Raw genomic sequence first — 20,971 nt, forward strand, 5'->3', positions numbered from 1 at the left:
TTAAGTGCCAAGAACTATTTTAATGCTTCACCTACATTATTCCATTTAATCCTTATATTGACCATTTGAGATGAAATTACTCACTTTTTAATGATAAGATGCTCTGGCACATAGGTTAAGTGACCTCCTGTATGAACTTGGATTTGAACCTTGTTGTATTTGCTTTGAAAGTCTATGCTCTCAACTAATACAATATATATGGTATTCTCTTGACTATTGCACAAGGACTTGGGAAGGTAGACCAACTTATAGTAATGGGGGTCATTTAGACCTGTAAGTATAAAAAGGGGCAAAGGGAACACTGGAATACTTTTGTCCGGGCATGGTTTTGCCAATGGCAAGCTTGACCCATGAAAGTTAAAGCCAGTCTTAAAAAACTGAATTCATAACCCACCAACTGGATTGCTTACTGCATAAACTGGCACGCTGACCATTGTGCTACAGAATGAGTAAACTTCAAAGTGAAAAAGCAAATAACAGGTTATATGCTGATACCCACTTTCATCTCTATTCAAATGGAATATTTTGGAGGCCAAGAGGAGACACTTAGGCTTTTATCTATGTTCTGCAAGTCTTCTCCGAGGTGATGATTAGAATGTGTCACTTAATGAAAGGAACGTTAGTTCAACTGGCTAGTGCATTGGGTTTTATTGGCAATGAAAATTAATTCTTATCATAGTTATTCTCATTATTAAGGTTGCTGATAACTGACATCTCGTGTAACCTGCTAATAAGTGTATGTGTCTGGGAATTTCATCATTGCTTTCCTAGCTTGTAGTTAAATAACTGTTCTTTCTTCTACTCCCACACTTTCTCCTCTATTCCCACTTTTGCCTTTGAATAATACATTAGATTCCTTTGAAAATAGCTTATGTTGCTTAGACTCAATGACAAAATCCTGAATTTGAAAACAGCAAAATAAACATCTAGCTGTAAGTTACACGTTTATGAAAGTCCCTTGAATTGGGTGGAACTTTGGCATGTAATACACATTTTAACCAAGGAACACAACTTCCTGCCTCTTTACCTGCTACTACTTTATATGCTTTAGAAATATAAAACAGACACAGAAAATTAGAAAAAATTACATGTGTCTTAAATTGCTTTTGGACATAACACCTCTTAGAAGATAATTTCTGCTCATTTTAGTTTCAAACTTGTTAAATTGTAGTTTGAAATGTATTATTAGTTTTGAGCATCTGACAGTCATTAAGTGCTTCAGTGGCCAGTATTTTACAAGTCTTTGAAATCTGCCTTTGAGTCCGGTAATCATTTGGTATCATTTGATGGAAGCAGGCTTACAAAGAAAAGTATTTGCAAATATGAGAGAGTTTAATATGCAAAGTTTATCTCAGTGACTAAAATTATATGTGGACAAAACATGTTCTAAGGCAAACTGGTCTCTCCATGTCTTATTTGTCCTCTGATATTTGCATAAATAACAAATATGCTGATTTTGGATGCTTTCTTTAAAAGGATATATAGTTGGAAGATTACCTGCCCTATCACTATCTTAACACTCTCAGTCCTGTTTTTCTTGCAGTTCCTGTGGGTCTATATTCTCTTACATGGAATATCACCTTGTTTGGGGATTAGTAGAATTTATTTGTTGAAATGCGGACAGCTTGGACTGTGCTTGAGGGCCCCCCAGTCTATTATATACAATAGGAGGTGAGCCTGCGGACTTTGGTTCAGCAGCTACTTATTCTAGGAATCCATAAATGCTTGGGAGCCTTTTGGGGATCAGCTTCCGCTACAGTAAAATTTATTAAGAATAAAGTGTTTGTCTTTCCTTTTCTCCTCTCAATTTATGTACTTAACACAGTGCTTGTCACTCAATATTTATGTGTGGGTGAATGAATGGTAATTTAAACAAACTTTTGTAACTATGGTACTTTTTTTTTATTTTTCTAATTAATTATACAATCCCTAGTAGCAAGAAGTCTAATTGTCTTCATTTAATGCTTTCCCCTGAACTTCTGATTTGAACTTCGGAGACTTATTCAACTGGGGTTCAGAAGTAAAATTTGGCTTCTAAACACCAGGATGGGGAGAATGAGAACCACTACAGTGATTGCTTCTGCTGCTGCATAGAGTGCAGAGAACGGTCCTGCCCGATTCTGGGAACAATAACTCTCCTCTGCTGCTTTCAAGCACAGTGGTATCCGACTCTGGATGCCAGAATTGCAGCTCTGTTTATTTCATATTCCTGAGTGTACTGGTTTGAAGATGTTATGCACCCCAGAAGTTTTAAAAGTCCATTCCTGTGGGGCCAGACTCATTATGGGTGGGACCTTTTGGTTAGGTTGTTTCAATCGAGATGTGACCCATCAATACAACGTGAGTCTTAATCCTTTTCACCGGAGTCTTTTATGGAGAGAGCTCACAAAGGAAGGACACCCAAGGAGTTGGGAGAGAAAAGCCCTGGGATAAGCAAGAAATGACCCACAGAAATTGAAGGAGCCAGAACCTAAAAGCAATGAAACCCAGGAGAAAAGGATCAGCAGACTCTGACCATGTGCATTCCCATGTGACGGACGAACCCCGGATGCCATCGGTCTTTCTTCAGAGAATGCATCGTCCTGTTGAGAACTTAACTGGGACATTTTCATGACCTTAGAACTGTAAATTTTTAAACTAATAAATCCCCACTGTAAAAGTAAACTCATTTCTAGTATATGGCATTCTGTCAGCTTTAGCAAACTGAAACACCAGATTAAGCCACCTCTCCTTAAGTAAAACAATTATATCAGGGGGTCTAGGTCTTTGAGAATTCCATAATCAGCCACACAAATGACCACTATGTTGCCTGAAGGCCCCAGATCTCCAGACTTCACTCCTAATTTCATCTTAATAAGTTCTGCATTTGTCATCTTTGGGGCCCTGATCTACCAGAGAACTCCTACAGCTCACTCCAGTCCACAGCCTCGTCTCCTTCGCTTGGCTCACTGAGATCATTTTCTCCTCTCCTGAAGACTTTGCACTCTTTCTACAAATTGACCCACAATCATCTCTGTGTCTTTCTTGCATATCTCTCTTTCCTCAAAAAGGAAAATCTTACATGCTCCAAGGACACTCATTTTTGGCACAGTGAAAAATTCCAATCATTTGTAAGTGCCCCCCTTCCGTAGGGAACCTGTCACTGTTACTGTCACCCTGTTAGAGAACAAATTGTGTACTTGAGAAGGATCCTCTAGGAAGGCTTCTCTCTTTGTAAAATTATACCTAAAAATTCAGCACACAATGCCTCACATAGAGCATAAAGAGATCATGTTTGAAAAGTGTTTCCATTTTTTCCCCCATGTCTTACCCTTTCTTTGAGATCTAAGCCCAGTCACCTCCTCCCTTGGTGACTCTTTTTCATTATTAGCACCATCCTCTTAGCTATTATTTCCTCCTTTGCATGTAATTACTACCTGTCCCTTCACTTGGACTGAGACATGAGCCCAGTGTCATACTTATGGCTATCCTCTTTTGTGTATTTCCCATTTTGCAACTGGATTTTAAGAGCACAAGGACAGGGGCTTCCTCCTGCTCCATTTTGATTTGTGTCTTTGTCACTTCCTGCACCCAGGAAGTACCGAATATATGTTTGTTAATGGTGGCTGGATTGACACTGCTTGTGCATTTAGCCCTGCAACGATTTCATGGGCAATAGTGCCCTGAAAAGCCTGCAGGGAGATTCATGGAGAGTTCTCCATGATTGATAAGGATTGTGAAAACCTTGGTACTGATTGGGAAACCATCTCTTTATTTCAAGGAGGCACATGAGAATCCCTGGCCCTGTTTAAGTGGTAGTTGAATTTGGGCATGCACAGCTGAAACTCAGTGAACAGGTTATTGAAGTGGTAACCTCTAAGCATGGTTTGTGGGCAAGAGAATTAGCGTTACCTGGGAGCTTGTTAGAGCTGCAAGGCCTTGGCCCCCACCTACATCTATTGGATTAGACCCTGAAGTTTAACAAGACCTTAGGTGACTCCTGTGCACAATAAAATTGGAGAAGCAGTGATCTGAATATCCTGTACACATCCCTTTTGCTCACTTTGACCACTTGCACTTAGTTACTGGCCCCCCTTCGGGCCTGATATTTGGGGATTGATTTGTAAATGTTCTATCTTCAATGGAAGTGCTACATGTCTTTTCAACACAGCATGCTCATTTTTCTAAGGACTCATCAGGATGAAAGGAGAAAAATGAAATGCAATATTGCTCAAATAATATGAAAGAAAATTATTGCTGCTTGTACTGTGTTTCATTCTAAAATTCAATATGTTACTCAAAAGCTCAAAGAATATATCTAATACATTCCTTAATGTTCTGAGGAATGATAATGAAACTGTCCAGAAAGCAATTCGAATGCTATCTGCTGCCATTTAATCAAAGAAATTTAGATAAGGTAACACTTTGTATAATGGGTAGGCAAAACATTTCATATTAAAAATTCATTATCTTCTCAAATTAGCCTAATGTCTTCATTCATGCTTTTTAGCACCAATTTAACTTTTCAAAAAATTTCTATAGAGATTTCCTCCACAAAGGTGAAGTTGGGGTTTTTCATTAACTTAAGAATTGATTTGGAAATTGTTTTCCAAAGGTTCTCCCACATGGTATGGCTAACAAAGAAGTGATATTATTTGATCACATTCAGAAACATTTCCCCTAAAATAAGTTGTGTGTTATAGAGTAAGATTTATGACAGTAATTTGAATATAGCATCATAAAATAATCTCAAAATAGTGTCATCATCCAAAATAATATTTAAACTTCTTACTGTGATGTCTGTCCTCTGGAAGATTGTACTTAAATGCAAATTATTGTAGACATATAAACTGAAGGGCTGTGTCTTTTAAAATACTGTCAACCTTCCCTTCCTGAAAAATAACATTTACAGTGAAATAATTTTATAGAGTCAGAATATGTACATCAAAAAAGATATTTTGAAAATATATGTGTCTCCTTGGCCTCCATTTCATTTTTAGTAAATACAGGTAAAAAATCAATTTCCAAAACAACAGCTTCTTTTGTGTATGTGATGTGATGTATACGTATCATGAAAATATGAATAAATCTCCAATCTCAGCAGCCAGATATTTCCATAGGACTTGACTGAAGGACAGTTATTGATGTATCATTACCTGGTTTTCCATTGAAGTAGTGGATTATGAATATGAATTTTGTATGGCTCCTTAATGAATAGTTTGAGGAATTTTTGCTGTAGTGAATCCTGACACTGATACTGAAATAATAGGGTCTTTAAAAAATTCATTTGTTCACTCATTAATGTGCACATATTATATGGCAGGCAGGCATTGCTATAATTAGAAACTATTGGGTCAAATATTGATACCCCTGATCTTTTTTTTTTTTTTAAGGATTCTGTGATATATAGCCTCAAACTACTTTCCAAAAATGCTTTTACAAGAAATATTTCCAGCATTAGGATACAAGGGACCCTCACTCTCAGTATTATCACAAGCGTAGGTTTGAAAGATAAAAATATGTAAACTCATTATTGCTCACATTGCAGTTAAATATTTTACTATTTCTTTCATGATATGTACTGTTGAGGAGTGCTTGTTCTTGCCCTTTGTTATTTTTCGAGAATTGTTATTATTAGGGTAAAAACTATTTTCATTTGTTATAATAAAGTTTTCCCAAATTCTGTAATTTTTATAACTGCTTATTTATTTTAATTTGTTCGTTATAATTTTAATATTCAGAAGTTTTAAGGTTGTGTGTTATAACATGTAAATACATATTTGATAAGATATGTGTATTTATGTATTTGATCAATGTTTTTATTTCCTGTTTTCTGATTTTCTTACTCTGTAATAAAAAGAGCACTTTTCCTGCTGAGTATTTGCCCCCATACAGAATCTGAATGCTTTCTACTTGGTCTAGTTCCTTTTTTCTATTTTTAATTGAAGTGCAAAACAAACGTACCCAGCTCCATTTTCCAGTTGCTAGATAGCATTTTCCCCATGGTGGCTCTGCAAGCTTGGGGTACCTTCTCTTACTTCACTGGCTGACCCTCTGAACCCAAGGTCTTTGCCCAGATCTTCGGTATTAATTGGTGCTTCCCACCTGAATGGAATGAGTATAGCGTTGCCTCTTTCTTGCCTATACTTCTTTGATCTCATATGCAGAGATTTCAGTCTCTGAATAAAGATGTAAAGAAGGTAAGGAGAAGTCTGCTCTTTTTGCCATTTTTATGGTTTATGTAGATTCTGGGTTCTAGGACAATGGGGCAGAACTAAAATCCCCTATGTTCGCCCTAAGGCTACCAGACATTAAGCAAATAAGTTGACAAATGATATTAACTATAATTGTGGAACAGTTTGTGAAGAAGAAATATAGGGTATTGTGAGAATATTGATTGCTGGGATTGAATCTGAACATTGATACCCACATGTACTTAGCATATTGGCCGTTGACCTCTGAAATTTATAAATATGCTTGTATGAGTATCTAGAAAGTGTGGCATTCTTATTTAGTGCAACTATCATGCTGATTTTGATTTAGGGGAGTTTTGCAGTAATTGGGGTTTAAATATGTTTGATTAATTATCCCCATATCCTTATTTTACCTGTTAGCATTTTAAGTATCCAATATCTGTGGTTAATTGCTTTTCCTATTCTATACTATTAGGGACTGGTGTTGAGTCTATTTCCTATCTTTTATGTGTTTAATTTTAAGTCCAGGTGCTGGTCATCATTTCTGGAGAAGTATTGCTCTATTACTTGGACATGAGTACAAAATATTACAGTATTTTTTCATGGTACACTAAGGATTTTGTTTTCACTAGCCCCTATCTCTGTGCTTTAACATAAAGAGTAGACACTCAGTATATATTATGAATGTATGGACAAAACACATTTCTTTATTGCTCCCCTTTCCAATTTGAAAGCTATCCCAATAAATAGAGGCTAAAGTAAATGCACTAGATATTTAACGTTAAGATTCTAGGAAAAATTGAGGCCACACTTCAAAAGTGTTATTGCTAAATTGATTCAAATTTAGAGTAGATGTGAAAATAGTCATATGGATTCAAAACTAGCTTCAGGACCATAAATAAAGCATAGGAATAAAGTGGCAATGAAGCAAAACTGTAGGAGGTATTTGGGGGGGTGCAACGGAAGTAGTGTTGGGGCTGATCATTTTTAACATCTATCCGTTTATTAATGATTCAGAAGGAATCTGTGAATAGCACATTGGGGAACTTTACAGACCTTGCTAAACTGTGAGGTGTTGCAAGCAACAGAAACTAAGAAATATAATTGATGTAATGAAACATCGTTATTATGAAGTGCTTTATTGTTATCATTATAAAGAGATATATGTTGGAAATAATAAAAGGACAACATTCTTATAAACAAGCTGCTAAAGAATGATCAATGAATTTTTGTGAGACAGATGGTGCTTAGTATTTCTAAGCTGATGGCGCAGTGGTTTTTGTGGTGATTATCTCTGCACTCTCATTTGTCTTCCTGGCTGTATGGATGCTATGGATGCTTGTCTTCAACTGCTCCCTTGATTATCACCTATTTGGCTCTATTTTTTTTTTTAGCAGCCAGCTACAAAGGAAAGAGGTTGACACATTTAAATAATTTTTGTCTTCAGGCATCTATAGTACTGTGGTTAACTGCATAAACTCTGGAGCCAGATTTTATGTTTTACATAAAGACTTTGCCATAGGGCTCCACCACATACTAGCTGTGTAATCTTGGTAGAGTTATTTAATCTCGCTGTGCCTTAGTCTCCTCTTACAATAGGATGCTAATAATATCTACTGGATTGTTGTGAAATGCCTGACACAGGAATATACTGTGTGTATAAGTTACTGCCTTAGTTTGCCTCAAGCTGTTATCACAAATACCACACCACAGATTGGCTAAAATAATGGCAATTAACCATACTGGTGGTTTCAGAGGTTAGAAGATTTGTTTCCTCCTGGGGTCGGTAGCATTCCAGTGCTGACTTACCACAACCCTTGGCTTTGCTGCCACATGACCATATCCTCTCATCTCTCTTACTAGTTCTTACTGACTTCTGCTTTCTCCCTGTGACCTTCTCTGACCCTGGCTTCTGAGTTCTTCTCTTTAGAAAGCCTCCAATAAGTCAGATTAAGGCCTGATCTACTTCAGTTGGCTACGCCTTAACTAAAAGTAACATCTTCAAGGGGTCCTATTTGCAATGGGTTCACACCCACAAGGACACGGTTAAGAACATGTCTGAATTGGGGTACATAATTCAATCTACCACAGCTATTAATATGGCTACTATTAATTCCATCATTACTTTAGTATGCTTTATACATAGTGATTGGACAAAGAAGATGAATCAGGATTTCATGTCTAAGAGAAATGATATAACAGGCATCATGTCCCTTAGTGAGAGGTCCTCCTGGCCACCCAAGCCTCTTCAGTGATGCTTTAAATTTCATGCCTGTCCTTGCCCTCTGGTTGAATTAATTTTTATTTTTTTTAGAATCGAGATATTTTAGATTTAGTTTTCTTTCTCAATTAGAGAAATACTGTTATCTAAGTGGCTATTGGGTCATGTTACCATGATAAATGACAAAGTTTATATCAACCTAGTCCTTTTGGGTCATAATTTTATGTGCTATCAGCCTGATTGGCAGGTATCCTGATGCTGTGGTTGCGGGACTGGAAAGAGAGGCGGATTCTTTCCTGATGAGAATTAGATGAAAAAAAAATAAAAAAGAAGCAGAATGTTTTGCTCTACTAAGTTTTCACTGCCCATGATGTAGCTAGGTGAAACTGTGGGATAAAAGCAAAGCTCAATAATATAGAATGTTTATATACCCTTAGCTGGCATAAACTCCTGTCATACAATAGCAAGAAAAAAAATGATAAAAGAGAATCAAATCTTATATCACTCATCTAGACATGAATATTCATTTTCTTACCTTAAATGAAATGGAAGTTTTCTATGGAGTGAATAAAACAATGTCAATGGAAGGAAAGGTGATATGTCTAGTCCTTGTGATACTAATGAGAAATGCTTCATTTAGTCAGTCATGCAGGATCCAAAAGGTACAGGTGAAGTGGTCTAGTGATGTGCAACTGAAGCTGATCAAAGAAATAGATGATGGATTTATACACAGAGACTCTGTAAGTGATGAGGAATGAGGAACATGAAACCGGGTGAGGCTGGCTATGGAGTGCTGATGTTAGAGAAGAATAATTTAACTGAGGGGGCCAGGGAGAAAGCAAATGAGTCCTGATTATCAAGAAAATGTCTTGACTGAGAAATATTTGGTACCAAAAAGCTTTCAAAGGAAATTGCAGCAACTATAGAATGTGGGTCAATGAAAAATAGAGGGATCTTCCCTTCTCACTTGTACAGAACATGGATTAAGCAACAACTGCAAGTGGGGATTTGGGTGTGGGAAAGGGGGGATGGTAACAAACATTTATCATGAAGTTGGAAGAGTGGATAGCCCTTTCACATTTAGATTTATGGTCGGCTGCGATGCAGCAAACAGGAGGAAGAAAAATATGATAGGAGATTTAAGTGACTGGCTCAATCTCATGCAATAAAAGTTTGTTTTTTATTTGATTGTTTCTTTATTCTGTGAATGTACTCACCCTTCCCAAACAGAAGGTCAGTCTCTTGACCGTATGGAATTTACCCTGCTAAGTCTTAACTTTGATTCAGTCCAGCCATCTGTCTTCATGACACCCACAATATAGAACAGAATATATAATTATGCAGACTGGACAACCAAAAATTTGGGAGGAGTTGATGTTTAAACAAATTCTAAAAGATTATGGAAAACAGGATTTAAAAAAAGTGTTCAGTGTTTAATTTTAGCATACTTTTCTTTAAAATAATAGTTACTTTCTTAATAGAATTCTCCAATTTTAGATAGGTCACCCAACTAAAAACCAGATTTCCCAGTCTCCTTCAGTGCTTTGGTGTAGCCACATGGTTTTGTTCTGGTCTTTCTAATAGGGATGCGGTAAAGATGATGGGGCAAGAGTTGGAAACCACATTCGAAGATGACAGAGCAGCGGGACAGAAGAAGGCTAAGTCACTGGCGAATTTGTAAAGAACTGAAATACCATCTTCTACTCATGTGAGAGAAATACGCATTTTCTTGTTTGTTTGGAATATTTTCTACTTTAACCAAACTCATATAATAGCAAACAAACCTTGCTAGGATCCAATGAAGTTTCTTCTCTCCACTGTAAAATAGGGATAATGCTGTTACTTATGTGGGCTGTTGTTAAGATTAAACGAGGTACCCAGTTTAAATATTTATCATCATGTCTAACGTATATTAGCCACCTAAGAAGTGCAAGATGTTTCTATTTGATTTTTTTATAATGTAGTTTTTTGTGTCAGCATCCCGAAGAGAATGAAAAGCCTTTCACTCTCTTGGCTTCTGTGCATTTACCCTGTTTTTTTTTTTGTTTTTTTTTTTTTTTATCTTCAACAATGGAAATTTACTAGCTTATAGTTTCGAGGCTGTGAAAATGTTCAAATCAAGGCATCATTAATGCAATGCTTCCTTCCCAAGGACTGGCTGCTGGCAATCCTTTGCTCCTTTGTCACATGGCAAGACACATGGTGGCATCTGCTGGTCTCTTCCTTCTCTTCTGGGTTTTGTCTGTTTCAGCTCTTGCTTCCCTGGCTTTATCTCTGTCTGAATTACATTTCCCATAAAGGACCCCAGGAGGGGGAATAAGACTTATCTTGAACGAGGTGGGTCATATCTTAACCGAAGTAGCCTCATCAGAAGGTCCTACTTACAATGGGTCCACACCCATAGGAATGGATTAAATTTAGGAAAATGTTTTTCTGGGGCACATGTAGTTTCAAACCACCACACATGGATTACTTCATTTTATATAAAAACACCTCTTTAAAGTGGGTGCTATGATTTCACATCCATTTTGTTAATGAGGGAAGCAAGGCCTGGTAAGTTCACACAGCCAGCTTAACCAGGGTCAGTGTGGGTATCGGGACCCAAAGCCTTGTGTCAAAGCCCATGCTGTTTACAGACCTCTTGACTACTCACCAATCCATCAATAAGTCCTATCAGTTCAACTTCAAAACATACCTCTCATAATCAGCTACTTCTCACTTCTTCCACAGCTACCACCCCTGTCTAGTCACCATGATTATTAGTCTGAACCATTACGGTGTCTCATAGCTGGTTCTCCACTGCCACTCCTGTTTGTAGTGCCACTCCCATTTCTGTACAAACCATTCTCACACAACAGCCCGAGTGATATACTTTTTTAAGTCTTTGATATGTTAACATTCTGCTTATTCCCCCAAAAGCTTCCATTACAAGGCCCTAAGTGAACTGGCCCCTCCTTATTTCTGCAACCTTGTCTCTTCCCACTCTCTCTCGCCTCACGAAGTTCTGGCCACCATGGGCTTCATTCAGAAGTGATAAGCTTAACAAGATAAGCTCACTTTCCACCCTAGAGCTTTTCCATAGCTATTTTCTCTGTTTTAGATATGTTCTTTTTTATTTTCCAATGACTGTCTCCTTCTCATGCTTCAGCCCTCTGCTCAAATAACACATCCCCCTTGATTAACTTTGAACTTATTCTGGGGGGGGGGGGGGTGAGGATGCACGTGCAATGAGAATCTGAGGAGGAGGTAACTTGCTTTTATGTCTCCTCAGCCATGTATTTCTATATTTTATTATTCCTTTGTGCTGGTCATTCTTGATTTTATCTGTTACATTTGAATTTTTCGTAATATCAATCTCTCCAGATAGGCTCTTCTCAAAACACTGTTACCCCACCACATTGACCATCGTTATTCCTCCACTTTGACAATGAAACAGAAATTAAAAAAAATAAACTACCCCAATCTTTAAGCTAATAAGTGTCAAGGATGAAACTTACAATTCTAAATTCCATTCAGTGCTTTTTCACTCAGTGTTTACAGCTTTTTTTTTTTAAAGTAGTTCAGTAAGGGCCAACTTATATATCAATTTTAAGTTCAAATTCACTGATTTTTGCATTTAAAGAGCACTGCCATGGTCAGGTTCATGTGTCAACTTGGCCAAGTGGTGGTTGGGCAAGTGCTGGCTTGTCTGGTGCAATAAGGACATTTCATAGAATTAAATCATGATCATGTCAGCTGCATCCACAGCTGATTCCATTTGTAATCAGGCAAACGGGCGTGTCATTTGCAATGAGTGATGCTTAATCTAATCACGGGAAGCCTTTTAAGGGGGATTCAGAAGAGACAGGCTCTTCCTGTTTCGGCCGGCAAGCCTCTCCTGTGGAGGTAGTCCAGACCCTCCATCGGAATCGTCGGCTTCACAGCCTACTCTGGATTTTGGACTCGGCGTTCCTGCAGTCACATGAGACACTTCTATAAATTTTATATTTGTGAGTGTTGCCTGTTGATTCTGTTTCTCTAGAGAACCCTAACTAATATAAGCACTGTTCAAAAGAATCTTTGAAAAGCAATTTTACATCTATTTCAAAAATTTTTTTCCCATAAAAATATCCAGGCAGGTAACAGGTCAAATTACTTCTGTCTTATAGATGAAAGGGGCACAAAAAGATTAAGGACTGATTGAAAACTAGGTCTTGAGTCCCTGCTGTAATATTTTTCCATTAAACCATTTTGCCTAGTTACCCAAATAACAATAATTCAAATAAACTATTAATACACAAAACACCTAGGATGAATTAGAACAGTTAAAAAAAGTGTAACTACATTACACTTGGGGTTTATTTGTTTAAGGAGCTGTCATAAGGAGACAGCATGTATATTAGGATTCCCTTATCTGAAAAAGATAAGGTCAAAAAGGAACATACAAGAATCACAATATTTTTAATATCACAGATAAAGGAAAACCTGGATCAAGGAAGCACTCTTTAAAATGAGACAGACGTAGCTATTAGCAAAATTGGAGTATATCTAATCTTTAAAATGAATGCTAAGGAGGCTGGCATGAGATTCTGCAATGCTGGAGTGCAGGTGTGAGCCTCAATTCCATATTCCTAAGATTGAGGTAAAAGATTTAAACATCTATCCAATAATTACTACAAATTAATTCCCATTCTTTTTATATTCCAAAAGCAGGATTTTTGACCATGTTAAATGACAGGAATCCACACCTGGCTTAAGTCTGCTTCATTCACTTTACTAGGCGTTGATTTTGTCTTTCAGAGAACAACCATTGAGATGTATCTTCTCTCTTGCAAGATTTTAAAAATAACCAAGAATTATGTACAAATACAGAAACTCTTATATCAATAATACCTGAAAAATAGAAGTCAAAATGATATATGTACATTGTCAGCAAGTACACTGGTATACTCTGTACCAAATGACACTACCAGCTTACAAACTCTGATATAGGACAGTAGTTTCCAAGGAATATACTTAATCAGACCCTCAGAATACTTTAGAAAACTGTATTTTAAACAAAAGGCCCAGTGATACTAGGTTTTGATTAAAAGTATGGATTGGGAAAAGCAATTCTAACCTTACCATGTGTCAGATTGAATATATAATAAAATTAAATTATATATCATGTAATTGAACAAAAAGAAACCCATTTTCTCCCTATAAAGCATTAACAGATACCTAAATATAATATGGTTTAAAAAATGAGATAAAATGAAATTGTGCATATGTATCCATAAAGAGAAGTATGCTAACCCAAAACTGGACAACAATGTGAAACAGTAAAGGCAAATCCAACTGCAAGAGAACATGCTACTCTGAATTTGTTTCATTGAGCATAAAAAACCACCAATCTTTTAGTCTTTTTCTTGTGCATTATTCTGTACCCCCGTTCTCTGCATCTGATTGTATCCCTGGATTGTATTTCATTTTCTGTATGACATTCTCCACAGATATAGATCATCAGCTGCTGCATTGGGGGTTGCACGTCATTCTGGGTACTCAGCTAGTCCTCAGCACAGACACTCAGTAACTCTTAACTTTGAATCAGTCCAGCCATCTGCCTTCATGGCACAAAGTGGGACAAATCAGAGAATTATGCAAACTGGGCAACCAAAAACTCGTGGTATCCAGCCTTAGTTGAGTCTTCTGGGCAGCTAGGCTATATGTTAGTATCTTTTCTTTAAACTTCTAATTTTTATTAGTTAAGTTGTGGGTCTACAGGAAAATCATGCAATGTCAGTATCATTACATGTTCCTGGTCTCCCTTGCATTTCACTCAGGAGTAATCCAAGATATGCCTACCCTTTTCAAGCCACTTACATCAATTCCCCCTTTCCCAACAGTGAGCATTGAATGTAGCATGATAACTCCCTCAAATTTGTCACACTTATTCTCAGGAACCCAAGTAAATCTACTCTCAACTTAACTTCTTTTTTCCTAGCTCCAGAGGAAGAAGAATCTCCACTTCTGTATCACTCCCTCTTTCCTGTGGATCTTGACTTCTTCAAGATCCTGCATCATTATCCTGCATTTTCAAAAGTTTTATCCTTCTGGAAAGTCTTTATGGCTTCTTTTACCTCCTCCCTTCTGCCTATTACCTTGTCTCTTTCTTCCTTAGAATCAAGTTGTCTCTACCTCTTTGTCTCCAATTCATCCAATCCTCTATTATCTGGTCTCTCCTTTCACCTCTCTAATAAAATTCTTCTAGCAAAATGTACAAATGCCACACAAACTGACAAATACAGTGATGCTTTTAAGACCTCTGTGCTGCATTTGACAACTTGAAAATTTCTTCCTTGAATACGTCTCTTTTGATATCCAAAACACCAATTTGCTTCTGCTTCCCCTCCACCCTTCAGTCTTCTTTGTTATTTATCACAGGATTTTTTAAAATCTCCTTCCCCTCTCTATATACCTTTTAAATATTTATGTTCTCCAAGGTCCTGTTTTTGGTCATCTTCTCTTCATTTTGCTCACTTACTTTTTTTCTAATGCCATATGTTGTCTTTTACTGATACCCTCTCCGGTTTCACTAAACATCACTTTTGTCTTCATACTTCCTTTGGAAAATGTAAGAGATTAACTCAACAAACACCATTGCAATCCCCATGCGGTTCTCCATTTAGAGGATGGAAAGCTTAAAAACTCCATTTCCCAGATACCCTTGCAGCCGTTGAAATTTGCTACAGCATGTTTGTGAAGCAACAACACCAGGTGAGAGTTGCAACGTGGATGTGAACACCATAAGGCGGAGTTCTCATGGCTCTTCTGTCAAGCCAAGTTGCTGGGGCTTTTGATTTTCCTAGTGGAGGCCCTGTTAGCTGGTCCCCACTTCATGGATGTCCAGAGGCAGGGAGAAGGAAGACATTTTGAAAGAATAAGGTTCACCATATTTGGGGTCCTGAATCTGGCAGATATGCTGGCAGCTTTCTGATACTATCACTTTCTGATCGTAGAAGATAGGACAACTGTATTGGAAGGCCAGGTTCTGTGTATTTTATCTGGAAGCTTAGACTATAGGTTCTCCATGCCTGCACTAATTCTGTGCATGTTCCATAACCTGTAATAGATATTTTTTCTGCTCATCCCAGCTAGAGAGGATTTTTTTTTTTTTGGTCTGCAACAAAGAAACACATTATTTTATATTACTTAAAAGCCTTATCATTGTCTACAAAATAGAGTATAAAATCCCTAGTATGTTACACAACGCCCGCTGTGAACCGGTACATATTTGATGACAGTTTGATCCCCGATGGCAATTTGTTTCTCAAACCCTGTCTATTCTGAACACACCAGGCACTCCATGACTGTCTGCATTCCCTGCCCCAGGTTTTTCTCTCTCTCTCTCTTACCCTGACTGAAGTAGAAAGTGAAACTTTAAGGCCTTTATCTTATATTGCCAAACCAAACTCCTTAAAAGAGAGCCTTCTTTTTGCTGTTTGGAGAAAAGAAAATTATCCTTGCAACAATTAGATTCAGGAATTATACTGTTTATTTTAGAGATTCAGAGAGTTTAAATGTCTTTCTCTGGATTGTCCAGCACGGAGTAGCAGGCATGGGTCTTGAATTCAGCTCTTCTGACTTAAACTCAGTGCCGGTCTTTTCACCACAACTAACACGCAAGCCCCCCCGAAGATAACAGAATGAGGAAGGAGCTGGAAAACGAATATGAGAAGAAGGAGTCTGCTCAGCACTGCCATAAATACTTCCAAATTTCTTGGATAGTAGCTTTTTAAAGAGTCTCTCCAAATAATGAGTTGAATGATTTCTGTCACTCAACTTTGGGTTCTTGAAAAATCGTTGTAACTGTTACTTCTTTAAAAATATTTGGAATAGGTTCCTCCTATTCATTGCAAATCAAAGAATTGTAGCTAAGTCTAAGTTGACATGCACGAGTAACTATCGAAAATATGTTTAAATTCAAATTTTCTTACAAGAGAGAAAGTTATTTTAATGCAAGGACAGTTAGCTAACTTGTTTGCTTTCCTTTGGAGTGATGGAGAAGTTGAGGGACAGAGAAGTGAGATGAATCGGTCAAGGTTATAGAAGTGTGGTGGGCAGCCAAATTACTCTTCTTCAAGGACACTTGCTATTTGCCTTCATTTTTTTTTTTTATAGTAAAATCAACAGCTTCACATCAGCCACTGATCAGGTACCAGATGGCAAAAACTTTCCGTTGCTACCTCCTAGGGCTATATTCAAACCAATGAAAGGCCTGTATCTCATTAGTGGTCCCCTGAGTTCTCCATTCTCCCACATGGTACTGTCCTTTTCAAGTAGAAAAGTGACATTATTATAAAAACTGCCCTTGTTTCATATAAACAAAAGATTCTAATAATTTAAACAGGTTTGTCCTTTTTGTTTTTGATTTTGCATGACTTTTTTGATATCACTGGATATCTTTGCACCAGAAATTAATTAAACCAAACCAAACCAAATTAAACTACATGTTAATAACTCCAATTCTTTCTTCACGTCAAGAACTACAGGTGATAGGAAAGGCTTCCAGGTTTAGCAAATGAAAGTATAGAACACCCAGTTTCATTTGAATTTCAAATGCACAAGTACCTTCAAAAGTCTACATATGGCCCAAATGTTGGATGAAATAGACATATTAAAGTTATTTATGGTTTATCGGAAATTCAAATTTAACTGGAAATCTGAATTTTTTCTGGCAACCCTGCAAAGAATGGACAATCCAAATCATTTTACAGAACTGAAGATATGAGATGGCATAAGTCACTCAAAAAGTGTGTTATGATGTCCACTGAAGCCACTTTATACTCTGTTGAAGGCAATTATGTCTTGTAAACATTATGATATAACTGAAAGTCTATGAAGAATAAAAGGGGAAAGAGTAACTACTGCTTTGACATGAAAATGGAATTATATTTTGCTAGCATGAAAAAGAATTCAGCAAAACAAAGGGCATTGTGTTGGTTTTTTTTTCAGTCCTTCTTATGGAAAAAGAACCAAATAAATTGTTCAGCAATTGTTTTCAGTGGTTTCAAATAAGAAAAATAAGCTGGTCCTGTTGGAAAACTACTGGATAAGTTTTAGTTTCAGCAATGCTGTTCACTGAATAATAAACTCAGAATCATTGCACATATCGTTCCATTATTCCCTCATATTTACATTAATATTAAAGTACAGCTCTTGCCATGAATGTGATACAATGGTGTCTGTAATTAAAAGCTAGTACACAGATAAAAGGAAAATATGGAAACATTTGCTTAGGCACAGCATTCCCCCCCCCCCATTTTTGTAAAAAGAGTGAAAGAAATGTTGCAATGACTATTTTACCTTTCTCTGTATATGTGTATATGAACTCAAATCATGCAGCTGTATTAATCAGTACATTTCTGGTAAATATACAGAGTACATTAGAATCCCTTTTGTGTATATGTTCTCATCTTGATCCACAGAGATTTATGTATCTAATGTCCTTTTATATTTATGAATATAAATCCCAGGCACTGAGCAAAGAGCATAAATCCTTGTAATTCAAGATGTAAGTTTCCCTACTTCGAAGGCTTGTGAAAGGCCTTAGACTTAGGAAAACCAACAAAAGCAATGAAATAGAAAGTTCAAGGAGTTAACATTATGCACTTAACCCAAGATAATTTAATATAGATAGTAAAAGATTTTGAATTGCAAGCTATGCAATCTAATAATTGTAATGTGAGTATTGACCTCACGCAGTTCTTGTGTGTATTTTAACATAGCTGTCATTTGAAAAGTGAAGCTTTTTTATTATGCTTTCTACTGTTTTTTTTGAAGTGTTAAGAGGAATAAATCTTTTTTATTTATTCCAGTCATTTTGTCTAATGAAAACTTGGGACATTTGAATACCATCAGTGAATACTACTTTTCTCCGAATAATATAAATACTTGGTGACATGAAAAGTTATAAAAGACAAATATAATAGTAAAGAGAGAGAAGGTTTCCAGTGCATGCCATCAAGTTTTATTTTATGGACATGTATCTTTGTCTTTTTCTGAATTCATGTTTTAAAACAATTTGGTAGTAGATGTTACTTTGTGATTGAGAAATTACAAATGCGTCTGTAAATGCATGCTGACCCTTAATATTCATATTGTGAAGCAGTTGTTTCATTCCCAGAAAGATAAATTCTTTTGGAAAACAGTGATCTTTGGGGTAGTGGGGATGGTGGGCAAGGAAGGGGTGTTGCTTTGTGTCAGAGAACTGAACTACCAACAAAGCTGAATCCTCAGTGACATGTGAGAGAAAATGAGAAGATCCAAGGTGACAGGAGTTTCATGCACACTTCAAAATAATGAAAAACAGTTATTGGGAAAATGTCATGTACTCACAGCTCGCTCTACATGCTGCTTCTAATCTTATTTGTACAAGTACAGGCACAAATCTACTAACAACAGAGATTGTCTCTTTCCCTTTGTTACAATTTACTATCGATCGCCATGTGGGAAGGTTGACACGAATCCAGAATGGGTTTAATTACAAGTATACACAGAAAAGTACTTGGCAGAATAAGTAAAGGGTTAGTTAGCAGGCTTCTTTTTACGAAACCACAGTATTCTCAAGCAACTGTAGTAATCAAGAAAGAGAAATTAAAATTTATGTATATATATATATTGGGTTCTCAGTCCAATTTGGAATTAATTTCTTCTTTAACCAGTTCCCACAAAAGCATTTCAATGCCATCTGTTTTCTTGATACACAAGTCAGCACTGAATAAATGACAAATGGGAAGATTAAAGTAAGATGAGACATAAGAGTGGAAAGGATAGTTTCTTCATTAAGTATTTTGAGGATGTTGCTTTCCAAAAGTTATCCTAGGGTGATACGAAACATATTATAACTGTAGATGTCAACATTTTGAACTTTTCAGTCTTCTAGTAAATTTAGCTGAGAAGTGTCTTTTCTACTGGTGATTTTTGGGTTGTAGATTGAATACATCTCTGAAACAAGGATCTGAAATTTCATTTCACAATTATGTCTTTTCTCATCAGCTGATTATGTCTACAGTAGCTCGCTTTGTTCTGGGGATGCAAATTGGTTTTTCAGGTCATGCTATTATTCATATGATTTTTGAAAAATAACAGAATTCAACTCAAAGGTTGGTTGGGAAAACAGGCAAAATAAAAATGATAATTCTTGGTGAGATAACCTCCAAAAGTGAAATACATCATCATGGTGTTCTTTGCTTATTTCAAAATGTCAAAGCTATGTTGGACTTATTAATGATACAATACAATATAAGTAGGACTAACCAAGACTTCTGTTCATGAGCTATGAATGGTTCATTAGAAAGTTTTCTGGGTAAGCCAGGAAATATTTCATCTGAATTTATTTAGTTTTGGTTTCTTCTAAGTTCAGTGTTTTCTTCCCACTACAGAATTTTTTTTTCTAATAAATTAATGTAATATTTATGTGCTACATAATTAATAATAAAACTTTAAATTTATTTGCTACTGTTTCCCCCTTCCTATCATTTTGGGTTTCCTGTTGCTTTATGTAAAAAGCCATTTTATGTGGGTTTAACCAGTTAAAAATGATTTAATTTAGAATGAATAAAAGTGATTACAATTTCCAGTCTGCAAAACTAATTTAATTTCTGTAATTCTACAAAGATGATTAGTATTTTAATTAACCATTAATTATCAACCCCAGTCATTTCGTTGAAAACATAGTAGGTTAAACTCTACTATTAAATACTGGTGAATGCACCGATGAAAATGCTAAAAAGAGAGTACTGCTTTGACATTTTACCTGTGGAGATATGATTACCCAGGTAATTGAGTAAATAACAACATTTGTAGACAAGAGGTTTTTATATTTTTTTGGAAATTATTCTGAAAATCAGGGTAAAGAAATACAAATGTTGACATACTGTACATTTTTCACAAAAATTAAAAATAATCACTTACTTTTAGGTCCAGAAAGTCACTATTACGATTGGTACACATTGGCATGATTGGCAGACTTGGAGTCAAAAAGCTATAATTGCAGAGTTGCTACCTTTTAAGATTCAGGTGCACTGATACAAATGGAAGCAAACCACTGATTCACATCAGTGAGGTGGGCATCTTCCAGTCTGAATGCTAAATTCCATGATGCAACATAAGGGAAGCACAGGAACACTGCTTGATTAAAAATCAAAAAGACTTTACAAAAAGCTTCCCCTGAAAAAGACTGGCATTCACATGACAAGCAAAATGTGAGGAAGGTTAGATTGCTTTATATTTTAGGAAAAGGAAATTACAGAGCAGTGATTTTATTGCATGTCTGCATTAGAATTTCTGTGAACATGGAATATACACTTAAGGTAAACAGGTATATCCAGTAGTGCAATTCCATTTTACATGTGAAAACTGAAACAAATTTTTCAAAATTCAAATCTACAAAAGGTAAAAATGGACATAATATTCTTAGCTGGTGGTTTAACAGTTAAAAAAAGTTTTTAATGTACAATTCAAGAGAACATGGGTTAAATCAAATAGCAACAACTTCCCAAATTGATTGGAACAATGAAATTTTGAAACATAAGGAAAACAACAAATGATTTAATCT

The 20,971-nt window shown here is 36.3% G+C and overlaps 2 long non-coding RNA genes and 1 pseudogene across 5 annotated transcripts in view; 1 reads left to right on the forward strand and 2 right to left on the reverse strand.

Annotated features, from left to right (window-relative positions):
• The window catches only part of LOC143665305 (uncharacterized), a 121,677-nt gene that overhangs the window by 25,289 nt on the left and 75,417 nt on the right, over positions 1–20,971 (reverse strand). The gene's annotated exons all lie outside the window — the stretch shown is intronic.
• LOC143665303 (uncharacterized) overlaps positions 1–20,971 on the forward strand; it is a 64,346-nt gene that overhangs the window by 14,051 nt on the left and 29,324 nt on the right. For all 4 annotated transcript variants that reach the window (XR_013166850.1, XR_013166849.1, XR_013166848.1 and 1 more), the window contains one exon: positions 9,979–10,102. This is a non-coding gene — a long non-coding RNA (uncharacterized LOC143665303). The remainder of the gene's footprint in view (positions 1–9,978; positions 10,103–20,971) is intronic.
• LOC143665761 (DNA-directed RNA polymerases I, II, and III subunit RPABC4 pseudogene) lies at positions 13,742–14,277 on the reverse strand (annotated as a pseudogene).

The sequence above is a fragment of the Tamandua tetradactyla genome, chromosome 21 (assembly GCF_023851605.1).
Source record: "Tamandua tetradactyla isolate mTamTet1 chromosome 21, mTamTet1.pri, whole genome shotgun sequence".
NCBI classification, from domain to species: Eukaryota; Metazoa; Chordata; class Mammalia; order Pilosa; family Myrmecophagidae; genus Tamandua; species Tamandua tetradactyla.